Source organism: Nipponia nippon, unplaced genomic scaffold, assembly GCF_047370975.1.
Source record: "Nipponia nippon isolate SJK-2023a ecotype South Korea unplaced genomic scaffold, ASM4737097v1 scaffold_14, whole genome shotgun sequence".
Lineage (NCBI taxonomy): Eukaryota > Metazoa > Chordata > Aves > Pelecaniformes > Threskiornithidae > Nipponia > Nipponia nippon.
Genome location: NW_028262330.1, coordinates 6589377 through 6601693, shown reverse-complemented (window position 1 = coordinate 6601693; position 12317 = coordinate 6589377).

The following is a 12317-nucleotide window of genomic DNA, read 5'->3' as shown; positions in this document are numbered from 1 at the left end:
GGAGAAAAGGCTCAGCAATGCTATAAATAGCCTTAGGGAATGGCTCCCTGAAAACTGCCTTTGCCCAGAGATGTCCTTGTTTATTGCAGATCTTCTGCCTTCCATGCGTGAAGACTTTTTCCCACACTGCTCTCCTGCCCTTGACTCCCCAGTTCTGCCACGCAAGTTCGAGGACACATCTCAAAGTGTGAAGGCAGAGGGGGAATTATCCATTGGTTTTGTGCATGGCTATGATAAAAGTATGATGGGGATGCGGTTCCTTTAAAGCAAAGGAAAACCACCTACACTGAAATATGTCTGTACACACTAGAGCTGCTATAAAGGGATAAAAATCCTGAAACTCTTGGGCAGTTCTCACTCACACAACACAACTGTTCTGCCATAGCCTGGCTGGACTGGCAGCTCTCTGTGAGCAGCACTGTCCATGCAGACCTTATTCTCACCAGGTAGCCATGATGCATCACATGCAGGAGGTCTAGTAGCCCACAGCCTATTGAAAGCTGATGATAATATAGGTAGAAAAAAGATTTTAAAGTGGCAAGGAAAGAAAGGTGAACTTTTGGTACCCCTCTTCTTCCAGGAAGGGGGTTACTGGTGCAGGAAGGACAGCAGCACTGCACATGGTGGGTCCAAATTCCATCCTTTGCTCAGCTTCCATGGGACGTGAGTAAAGTTACTAAACCTCTCTGGTTTTCAGTTCATCCTCCCTACAGTACAGGCAAAGCAGTTCCCTTCATCACAGAGTTAACGTGTGGAGAAATGCTTTAGAAGTTGTGAGGGTTTGTTTCAACTTTTTTCATAAAAACAAATACATATTTTAGACCAAACTTGCTTGTAGCCACTGTACGACTGGTATCCATCACAAAATACATTTCTGTGAGTATTTGAGCAAATATAAAATGACATTTTTCAAATATAGTCCAGGTGCCAGGCACAAATTACGAAATCTAGGTAATATGGATAATGATGACTGACACTGTAATTGCAGAAGATCCCTAGTTGTGAAAGAGATATTTGAGTTTTAACAAAGAAAAAATGACACCAGGAAAACAAAATAGAAAAACATTAAAATTTAGCCACCTTCTTCTTCCTGAAATTACAGAATACACGTTCCAGATAAGCTGCCACGATATTAAGAAAGCAAAGACCTAATTGCACATTTGAAGTGTAATCATGTTTTCTTCCAGCCACACTTAATTCTATTGCCATTTTAAACCATCACCTGCAAATCTCTAGTGCGTCCAAGTAACTTTCATCTGGCATCAACGGAAGCTGTAAAACAAGTTCATGCATAATTTGCACAGCCCAGGTGTCTGCAATCTCCATTTACTGATCCACTCAAAACCCCCAGCCAGTTTCAACTGACTTGCTTCATACCTGCAGAGATGGCGGTAACGATATTCCATTTAATAATCTCAACATCTTTGTGCCAATTGAGTTAAAGACACACCAGATTCTCATCTAATGAACAAAACGAATGAATGATAAAAGATCATTAAGAAAACAGAGGCACCAAGGAGGGGAATCCAGAACCAGCTGAAGGCTTCTCAGCAGCTCAAGGAGATTTTAATTTTGCTGCCCCAGAAGCAAGCCCAGATTGTCCCAGCCTTCAAAAGGAAAAGGATAGGTGGGAAAAAAGAATCAGGACAATGAACTCGGGGAGAGCTCCAAAAACTTAAGCTTCTTACTGCCAAAAAAGTGAGAGAGATGAGGACAGTGATAGTCTCTTTTGCCACTGTGGTTTCCTTCAACCCATCTGTTCATAGCAGTTGTCTGGGCTTTCCAGGACTATTGAAAGAGTAAAACGGATAGCTGAGCCATGGGTAATTTTCTTTCCAAGTAATCTGCTGTCCTAGGCATTTGCCTGCCTCATCTGTGCCGAGAACTGGTGATGGAGCGTGGTGGAGCAAGCGGCATTCCTCACAGCCCTGGCAACGGGACAGGAAAACTGGCCTGACTTGGGGCAGTCCAGGAGCAACACACCACTGCTGATCCCGTCACGGTCCTGTTTCCGCACTATCCTCAATATTCTTCAGTTTTGATGGGCAGCAACTGTCAGAAAACAAACTTTTCCATTTGCAGAGGACAGTTCATATCGTGACTCTGAAAACAGCCATAGAATTAGGTAGTCTTGGGTAAATGTTGAATGAACAAAAGTAGAAACTGATAATATTCTCAGCCAGGACAGAGACTTCTTCATCTCCTTATATTGTAAACTCTCTTCATCTCAGCAGGGATTTGGGGTTTTTTTGGGTCACAGAATCTGTTGCCAAATGTAGGAAACTGGGATGAGTAAATTACACAGATGTTGCCACCAGTTGTTTCCCTCCAGTTCGGTTTTAATCCTCCCCAGCCTCATCAGCAGAAGTTGTGACAGAGTATTGGTGCTTTCACAGAAGTCATGGAAGTCCTGTGTGATACTTAGCAGTTTTCTCACACTGCAGCTGCTGGAGTCAACTACATACAGAAGGGTCCAAGCATTCACTGAAAATAAAATAGGAGGTGTTTCAAAGCATTTTCAAATTAACCTTGAAAGGATGAAGGGAAAGTATTATCCCAGAGACAGATAAGTCAGGCACCGTATAAAAAGAACTAAAAGATTCTCATTATTTAACTCAGATTGTCTCATGCTGGTTTGCAACTCCTCAGTGCCCAAGGTTATCGATATTGCTGAAAATTCCTCTAAAGAGTTCTCTGTTAGGTTCAGTCTGGTTCCTTTTGGGATTCACAGAATCATCCCTTTTGTTTATCAGCAATCCCCAGCAATCTGTACTGCCAATCTCAGCAAAGGCTAGTTCTAAATGGGTTGCAGAAACTAGCTGATCCTCAAGCTTCTGGGTAAAACCGACTATTGTACATGCTGTGGGGAAAGCTTGCACTGTCATTTAACTTTGGTCCTAACACTCACTACAAAAGGGTTGAAAAGTCCACATCTAACTCATGTATAGCCGAATAGCAGATGTTCATGGCAGTCAGCCTGGTATAGAGGTTAGATAGGTGCCATAGCCTGGTGAGCTCCATCACTCTCCCCTGCATCCAAAAGGCACTGGAAGCCTGAAGCCTCTTTTTTATGGATAAAAATAAAATTTCAGCCTCCAGACTTTCCTACGAGCACATCACTCTCTTGGGTTGTCCTGGATGTGCCACTGACTTGGAGCTTGCATTCCTGCTCAGCGTGGCTCTGTGTTTTTCAAAGGCAGTGGAAATTTTGTTTTGGAAACACTGCCGAGAGTGCAAACAGGAAGCAGGAAGGACTTCTTCAGAAATGCAAGAATCTGAAGGGAGTGCAGTTTCCATTTTTTTGGATCCAACCCATGAATTAGTTTTGCAACAACAGCAAGATATGAGTGGTGAGGTCAAGAGAAAAGCAAACATGTAGCAGCCACAGAGAGTGACTTTCAAAATCGCCTGTTGGAACTCTGAGTCATTGAATGTGCTACATACAGCCAGGATGCCTAGAAAAATAAAGAAAGATGCTGAACAGTCCCTGCAGTGCAGCTGTGTTATTGACAGATGGGATTAAGTGGTAGGAGTGCTCGAAGTGGGATATTTTTTTTTGTAAGCATGTTGCCTTTGTTTATTGTAATTTTGATTTTTAGTTATTTCTGTTAAGGCATTTAGGGACATCTTACCCTAAAGCATACAAATGAATGTTTGTTATTGTTTCTGTAATTGCTGTTATTTGATTTGGGCATGTTTCTGTGATTCAGCAGTACCCTTATGAGACTGCAATGTGACATGCTGCAACCCAGCTTGGTTGATCACCAGATCACAGGGGTAAGAAGCAGCAAAAGAGGATGATTTTTGTCCCTTTGCAAGGTAACAGGTTTGCAGATGGAACTGCAACATCAAGGCCCTCATCCTTGCAGCAATGATGATTAGGTATGGGCTCAAAGTGTCCATAGCCTGCAGGACGATATCCTTCACCTGATTTTTGAAGCACTTTCTCAGGTGGATAGCAGCAGTAAGAGTGCACTGGAAGAGTGCAAAGGGCTTCTACCCCTTTATCCACCAGTTCCCTCAGCCCGCCTTTCAATCTGCTCCCTGCCCACGCTGCTGTAGGCCTTGATATGGTGTGTGTTCCCCAAGAAGTGCTGTGGCTTTTCTCCTGTTTCAGTAGCTCCAGATGTACTTGGTTGTTGGGGACCAACCGGAGTGGGTGGACAGAGAACCAGAGAGAGAATGATGCTGGGGTATGTTGAAATTGCTGGTGTGTTGGTGCATCTACCTGAACTTTTGGTTTCTCAGTGAAATCCTGACTCTGCAGAGCTCTCCACTGAAAAAAATGACCAGCTCGTGTGTGTGTGCATGTGTGTGCTTGTGCATGTACTCTTTTATCCCTGCACTTTGTATCCTGATTTGATATTCAGCAATGCAACGGGGGGACTTTAACAGACAAAAGAAATGTCTTTCCTCAGATTGGACTTGGAGTTAAAGAAACCTTGAGGCAAAAAATTATTAGAAGCTAAACAAGAAACTTCCCCATCTCTTCCAGTCTTGTTTATCTTCTTACTCAGTGACTGCACCAAAACATTCCCTTGACCAGGATTTTATAGCCAATAGATTAGCATTTTATCACACACAATTTAGTGAGATTGCTTAACTTTCAGAGGTGTAGCTGAGCCTTTGGCCTGCTGATAGGCTCAGGGGCATCTTGCCATCGCCCGCCGCCCATCAATCATCGCCAGCCACCAGTATTTGCCTTTCAGGGATGCCGGAAGAATGGCAGGGAGATTAACAGAGGCACTCCTTGGTTTTTCAGAGTCAGTCAAATCCTTTCACTTTCTGCCAGTCCTTTGTGATTGGCAAATTACAGAATGAGCTTATCAAACATTGATAAACAATAGAGGACTTCCGCACTCGGGAAAAAGTAAAATAACAGGATTAGACAGGCCATTGCATTCCAGGGCTGGTTTTATTCTTTATGGTGAAGATAGGCCTATGTACCTTAAGGGATTTCTCCAGGAGAATTGAGCAAGTGAACTCAGGAGCACAGCCAATGGATTAGAGCTGTAAGGGAGTGTACCTAATAGAGTGTGTCACTCTGATCTGATGTCCAGGGGAGCCCACAGCCATGGTCTCCTCATGCTGTGACATGATGCAGAAGACTGCACTGCATCGCATCCAGCAGCAGTGTAGGCAGGGAGGAAAGGGCTTTTTCATCCTTCTATTCCATAAACTGATTGAATTCAAGATTTTTTTCCAGCACTGGCACTTTACCAAGGCTCCTGAAAAGGTGCAGTAATGTTTTTTTATCAGGTTCATAACATACTTTGAGATGGGCTCATTTTTTAATCCTGACAAGGTTTCTCTGTAGAATTCCCAGGTTCCATTTACTCTGAGGTCAGTCAAACCTTTCCTCTAGAGAAGATGAGGATTTGAGGTTGCTCCAGTGGCATTAGAGCAGGACTGTGGGCTTATACCCGTAGAAGACCTGTCTCTTTGCACAGACAGTGAAGATTTTTAATTTTCTTTGCTTTCCAGTGGGATGTTACCTATGAAGGGTTTTATCTGCCTGCTTGATATTCCATGACAAGCAGCAAGATGTAAATCTGTTATTGTCCAGACTAGCCGTAGGTAAATTCTGCTTGCCTGGATGTACCCATCACTGTACCCTGCACACCTTAGTCTGCGTCGTCATTCACTTGCAGAAGTAGTGGTTCCCCTCTCAGTCCCCAGCCCTTTTGCTCTCCTCCTTGGCCTGAGGCTCTGCTCTCAGATTGTGGCATGCATTGGTCTTGTTGCTGCAGCAGCAAGAGAGTTTCTTGAACATTTCTCAGTGTATTTCAAACTGTGAAGACTGTCCTTGGCTTCCGCCCTCTCTCCTAGGCCCAAACAAAACGTTTCTCAATGGTAAGCTGTCATTAGAGTTCAGAGAAGCAGAGAAAGCAGATCTGATTTCATATCTAATTTGCTGTAAAATGAGAGGCAGGGAAGAGAGGAGTCCTTTTTAATTAGAAAAAGGGTTGCTGAGATACTTTAGCCAGCACAGTGTTTCTCTCCAGTGCAAGAGCTTTCATGCGTATAACCCAGCCCTTGCTGTTCCAAAGAATGAAACGTTATAAATATTGCTCTCTGGTCTGTCTTTATTCCTATTTCTCTTCCGAGTACTTTGGATCACTGCCGTCCTCCTGATTGCCTGACAAGTGAACACTGAAGGGAAAGAGGAACAGAGGGCCAAAGCCTCTCCTTCTGTCAGGTGCCAGTTACTGGAGGATGTAGAGAGAGGACAGGGGACTGTTAGTTCCCACTAATATAATCTTTTGCAGCATGGGTTCCCAAGTCATGCAACAAGCCTATTAAAGCATGGGCTCCTTTTTCCCCAAATCATCTTGGGACTACATCTGCCTTTTGCAAAATTTTGATGAACCAAAGCAGCAGCCCATGGATATTTCTAAGTGTGGAAGGGCAAAATTAAAAAAGGCCAAAAAGAGTCCAACATAGCAGAGAACGTTCTTTAGGGACTGATGCAGGCTTGTGTGACTCTCTCATCGCAACAGTGAACACCCAATTTCGGTATCTGAGGCACATCCTATCCCATCTATCACTGAAGAGCATTCATAGGCAGAAAAAGGCAGCCACGTTGCCAGGGTGAAAGCTCTCTGCAGGCCATTTTCCTGTGCAAATACTGACGTGTCGCAGGCAGACTAACCACCCGTCTTTAGAGCAAGGCCAGCCTTCGTTGGTGCCACGGCAGACAAACTGTGGGCACCTGGATCTTATGTTGTGACATCAGTGTATCTTCAACTAAGCCTGCACTTAGTGGTCTGTCCATGGAAAAACAAACTAATAAAATGTAGATTTGCAAGAAATTATCGCTATTAAACCAGGCTACTTTTTCCTCCCACAAAACTGGTTCTCAATTAATGGAAATATTTATTTGGGTGACTTGCAGATTATGTCTCCGGCCAATTAGTCCATCTCAATGTTCTATTTCTTGCCTTTGAATCAATAAACAGTTCAAGATTTCCTGGAGTCAGAAAATGAACGTCAGTGCCAAGAACTGTGGGTGTATTGAAACCATACCTACAACAATAGCCTCAACAAGGGAGCTCTGCTAATCACTCCCTTGTTTGGCTGGGTGTCTGACAGAGGAGCTAGAAAGCTGAAAGTATATAACACCCCCAATAGAGGAAACCACAGCTTACAGAACCCATGAAAAACATTTACTAACCTCCAGATACCCTTTGTTCTCTATCCCTCCTGACAAGCACTTTTCTTCAGCACTACATACCTTGGATGCCTTTGCAATAAGATTTGATTGTGGGGCTTATAAGGTGGATCGAGATGAGTGACTCATTATCTGCCATTTATCTTTCATTTAATGAAAGGCAAAAAAATCACAAAAAAACAGGACATGGTGTTCCTTTCTATAATTTGGCCAAATTATTCCAGGTTGCTTTCAAAACTGAACAAATCAGACCAAAACTCGTGTGTGTCCATGTGCACACAAGCACATGCAGGACTTTGTATGTGTTGTGCATGGGAGGAAGGAAGTAAAACCACCCAACATCTAACGGTTTGTGCTGGAGAGTGCTACAAGGGCAGCACCTTTGCCCCATGCTAAGGGGCATACCTAAGCTGGGAGGTCTTCTGCCTCAGCTGAAATTGGATTCTAAAATGAGGGACAGCAACAAAAAAGAGGTCTACCTCTTTCACTGCTGACAGACTCAGGCTCCTCGGCAGACTTACCCATGAAGCTGTTCCAATCTGGAAGCTTTATGGCCATGTTAACATGGCGCCTCTCCACAGGACTTACTAGTTTGGGCGAGGTGCCACGTTAATCCAGCTAGGAGGCTGCTAGACTGGAGCTGGCTCGTATCCGGCCAGCTGGGAGAGCATGTAGGCATGCCCTTTCACTCTGACATTGTTAGATCAATTACCACCCAGGCTGATAAAGTCTGAGGCTTACTTACACCATGGAATGTTATACACCTAATTTAGACAGCTCAATTAGGAGACTAGTCACTGGAGGTCAGTAGGCTGTTGGGACCAAACACATCAGGGTGATCCAAAAGCAAGGTGGGTTTGGAGACTGCATTCTCCTTTATCTTTACCCATGGTCCTCCAAAAAGCCCTATACTGACATGCTTAGTCAAGGCATCTCATTTTTGCAGGTCTGCATAAGTGAAAGCCAGCAACAGCCAGTGGTGGGGCAGCTCAGAGGGCTGGTGCCAATGGCATCTTGGGTTGGATATGATGCCAGCCACAGGTCAGCAGTCCAAGATCTCAGTACATCGGGCTGAGAGTGAACAAAAACACTGTAGGTAAAGATGAACATAGATTAGCCGAGCTGTACAGATCCTAGCATTTCAAAAGGAGAGAGCTTCTGCAAGTCAGGGATAAGTGTGTTTGTGAGATCTAGTTGAGACCCAAAATATGAAATGAGGGGTTTTATTGCCAGGTAGGACTAAGAAAAATCGCGGTGACCCCAGATATACAGCAGCAGGGAAACATCAGAGTTTGGTAACAGAGGAGTTAAGATGTACCACAACAAGTCTTCTGTATCACTGACTTGAGGCTGTTCTGCTTTATCATGCCTAGGAAAAAAAAATTCTTTAAAAAAAACCACAAAACCACAGCAGAAGAGTCAGTGTTGCATGGTCCTTCCATCCACAAGTGTGTGCTGGATGGCTCTTGGCCTTTTCAGAGGCATTACCCCACACAGTAAGGTCAGCATGTGTCATTTTCTACTTACTGCTGCCTCTAGCACCTCACCCCCTCTCCATGGCCTGAGCTGAGCTGTGTCCGTGGCCAGTTCAATCACTTGCTGTTGCCAAGCGTGTCCAGCATGCATCTGTGCCATAATACTGTGTTGCAGCCATGCTGCTGGCCTCCAAGAGGAGAAACTCAAGATGGAGAAAAGGAAGGTGATAGATGCATTGGGACCTGGCACGTCAGTGGTATGCTGACTTGGCAATGCTGTGCGGTCAGGATAGCCGTGGCTCTGATTTCAGCCATGCCAGCTGCCTTTTTCAAGACGTAAATCACTACCGTGTGCCCTATAGACATTGCTGTCAGTCATGGGAGATTTTGCAATTCTCAAAATTACTATATTTTCAATTCTTTTGTGGTCTTGTTTTGTTTTTTCACTGGGAGTTGAAACTGAACTCAGTTCTGTAAACGAAGCTGGATTTTATTTCTTCCCCTATGACAGCTATACAGCCTCAGGTCATGATCACATCAAATCATCCAGGCTAAGCAATATATGAGCTGGTCAGTGCTTGGGTGGGTGGCCTCCCGCTAGAATCCAGATGGTGGTAAGGATTAAATCATCCCCATGAAAGAGCGCCAAATTAGTGTCCTCTTTTGGCCCGATGGTACTGAGAGTTACCTGCAGCCTTCAGACGTGATACTCCGCTCATGCTCTGATTGCTCCCAGCCCTGGGTAATCCCATTACGCTTCTCACAGGTCCCAGTATGGGACCAGTTCTGAGCTGAAGCATTTTGCACCCACTGAACACCAGTGTAAGGGACGAGCCCAAGTGCAAAACAATACAGGGTCAGGCCGATCATTTTTAGTTAGGAACTGGCAGATCAGCGGAGGTGGCTGAGTCTGGCAAACACAATTTGGATTGCTTCTGAAATTTTTTATTCCTTTTCCTCGCATAGCCTCTGTCTCCTGTACAGAGACACACATCCTAGACCTTGTTGTCCATTAACTCCTAGCAGTTTTGTCCAAATCCCAAAAATCAGGAGGGCCCCTTCTCGTGGAAGTAAGAGGAGGAGGAGGGCTAGGGGAGCACTCACACATGCATCAAAATGCAGTTTTGTCCTCTTCCCTGCTGAAGCAAATGGATGAAAACCGGGCAGGCTGGAGCAGCCTGTCCAAGTTTTGGAGCATCAGCACAGAAAGCCGTGCCAAGAAAGAACACATGGTGGTTGTGTGTTACAGTGACACTTCAAGAAAAATCGCTTTGAGTCGTGAGCCTGATCACTTAACTGCAGCGGGCACCCTCCCAGATTTCCTGAGTCAAATGTAAATTGCCTGAGGAAACGTCCCCCTCCTGCCCCTCACCCCGGCACCATTCCCCATCACACACACACTCCCTCTGACTGCACACCCTATGTCTCAAAGCTATTTTACTGTGTTTACAAATTATGAAAATTCTGGTCAGTTAATTATGAAAATATTGGTAAGTCTGTAAGGCTGGCTCCTGGATGGAGCCGAAGCAGAAAGCAGGCTGGAAAGCCCTTGAAAAATGAGCCGCTTTCTTTCTGCTCTTATTGCCAACGGATTTTGTTGTTCTAGGGTATGACTTTGCTAGTCTGCAAAAGCCTCTTTACAAGCTGCAGCTCCGGAGGCCGGGCCGGCAGCATGATTTACTCTGCAGAGCTGTCCTGCATTAGCAGGAGGGAGACAGACAAACAGAAGGGTGGCGGGAAGGATGAAGTCTGCTTTCTGTTAGCCCGGTATAAATCTCCGTGCATGGGCCAAGAGCCAAATCTCTAGCTGCAGAATTCTGTGGAAGTACCTCAATTCGCACCGGTTTAGTCACTGGACCCGAATTAACTTCAGGCTCATCTAAATCTGGAGTATTTGTATGAAATGCAGAGGGCCGACTCTGACCCCACTGAGAGGGGTTTTTGCTCTGGTCTGGTTCCCTTGCCTTCAGCAGGATAAATCTTTCTCTGTGTGTTGATATGAGTACTGGGGGAATCGAGTCCGGTTTTGTCTGTGTAGTTACTGCAGATTTGACGTTAGTTTGAGAGGAAGAAGTGCAGGTCCTGCAGAGCCAACTTCTGAAGCCAATGAAGTTATTTCAGCAGAAAAATTGACCCATTGCTCTGAACTAATTTTCTGTATTTGCCTGGTATAAGTGAGAGGAAAAGATACTCTCGTTCTCAGCCTGTTTTCAATACAACAGCATTTTTTTCATCAGCTGAGTAGCTAGCCGTTGATTTCAAAAGAATTGCATCAGAGGACAAAGCTTAGAGAAAGGATAATTTTTCTGCTTTACCTCTTTCCTTATCTCCTCTAAAAAAAGAGGATTTTTTTTCTTAATATTAGTAGAGGGGAAAGAATCTGTGTAAATTTTTATACCGTTTCTTTACGTATACAGGTAAATAAAGGAGAAAATATATGTAAAGTGCAGCATATTCACAATATGACAAAACTGATCAATTTTCATTGCATTTGAATTATATGTTATGATGATACATTAAAATATAATGTGTAGTGCCATGTATCTTGAACAGTATGAAAATTGATCAATTTTCTAATACGTAACACATGGTTTAGACACTTTTGAATACGTTACAAGTGCGTATGCTATGCTCTTTACTAAGAAAAGAAAGAATTCGATGACAAATTCAGAATGTACTTTACATTTTGCTGGTACTATAGGTATTCTAGATGATTTTATCACTTATTTCACTGAAATTAGCTTTAAGTGTTAAATAAATACCAGTTCATTAATACTGTTTGGATTTAGCAGCAATAAACACATATCTCAGCACATAAGACGTTCAATATTAAACTTTAGGAAAGGCAGGGGTTGTGCTTGTGCCCACTGAAATCCTATTGAAGGCAACTCACTCCCGTTGGTGCTCTATGAAAATCAGAAGAGTTATTCTGCTTGCAGTGGCAGCTCCAACAGCAGGTTACTGTTTAAAAAAAAAAAAATCAGAATTTAGGCTCAGATGATGCAAATAGAGCTATATTTAAATTTTGAAATAAAATTCTTTTTTGTCAAGTAATACCAATGTCCGTTCGAAGAGACAATAGTCCTATTAAAAGATATTTTAAGGTCTAGAGGGTTTCATAGAGAACTAAATTACCTATCAAAAAGAATAATCATCTAATATGATCAGAACAGCTGACATTAACCTTTTCTAGGGAGAACAAATTTAAAGATGAAAAAAGTCATCTGACTACAGTGACTTAGTTTACACAGAAGTGATTTAGTTTACACAGAGGTACGGTTTAGGAGACAACTTCCTTACCTAACTGAGCAGCAACTTCTTCTGCTGAAAGATGATGTTTGGGAGCAAATCACAGTAATTCCAAGAACAGCCAGGTATACACCACCCAAGAATTCATTGTCATCAGATAATATAAGAAATGTCAAATTGAAATTTTCAATAATTTCTCTTTTTTCACAATGAGAAATATATTTAGCTTATGTTTCCCATGAACACTTTCAACCAATATTAGACTGAAAAGTTTCTAAACCAGTTAGTTTTTAAATAACCATGACACCATGAGCAACCTATGAACGTTTCTGCCAAAGACTCATGGGTCACGTTATGATAACTAAAATGTTAAACCACTGACAATCTTTAAGCCTGATAGAGTTAAAAGTAGAGTTCTGGCC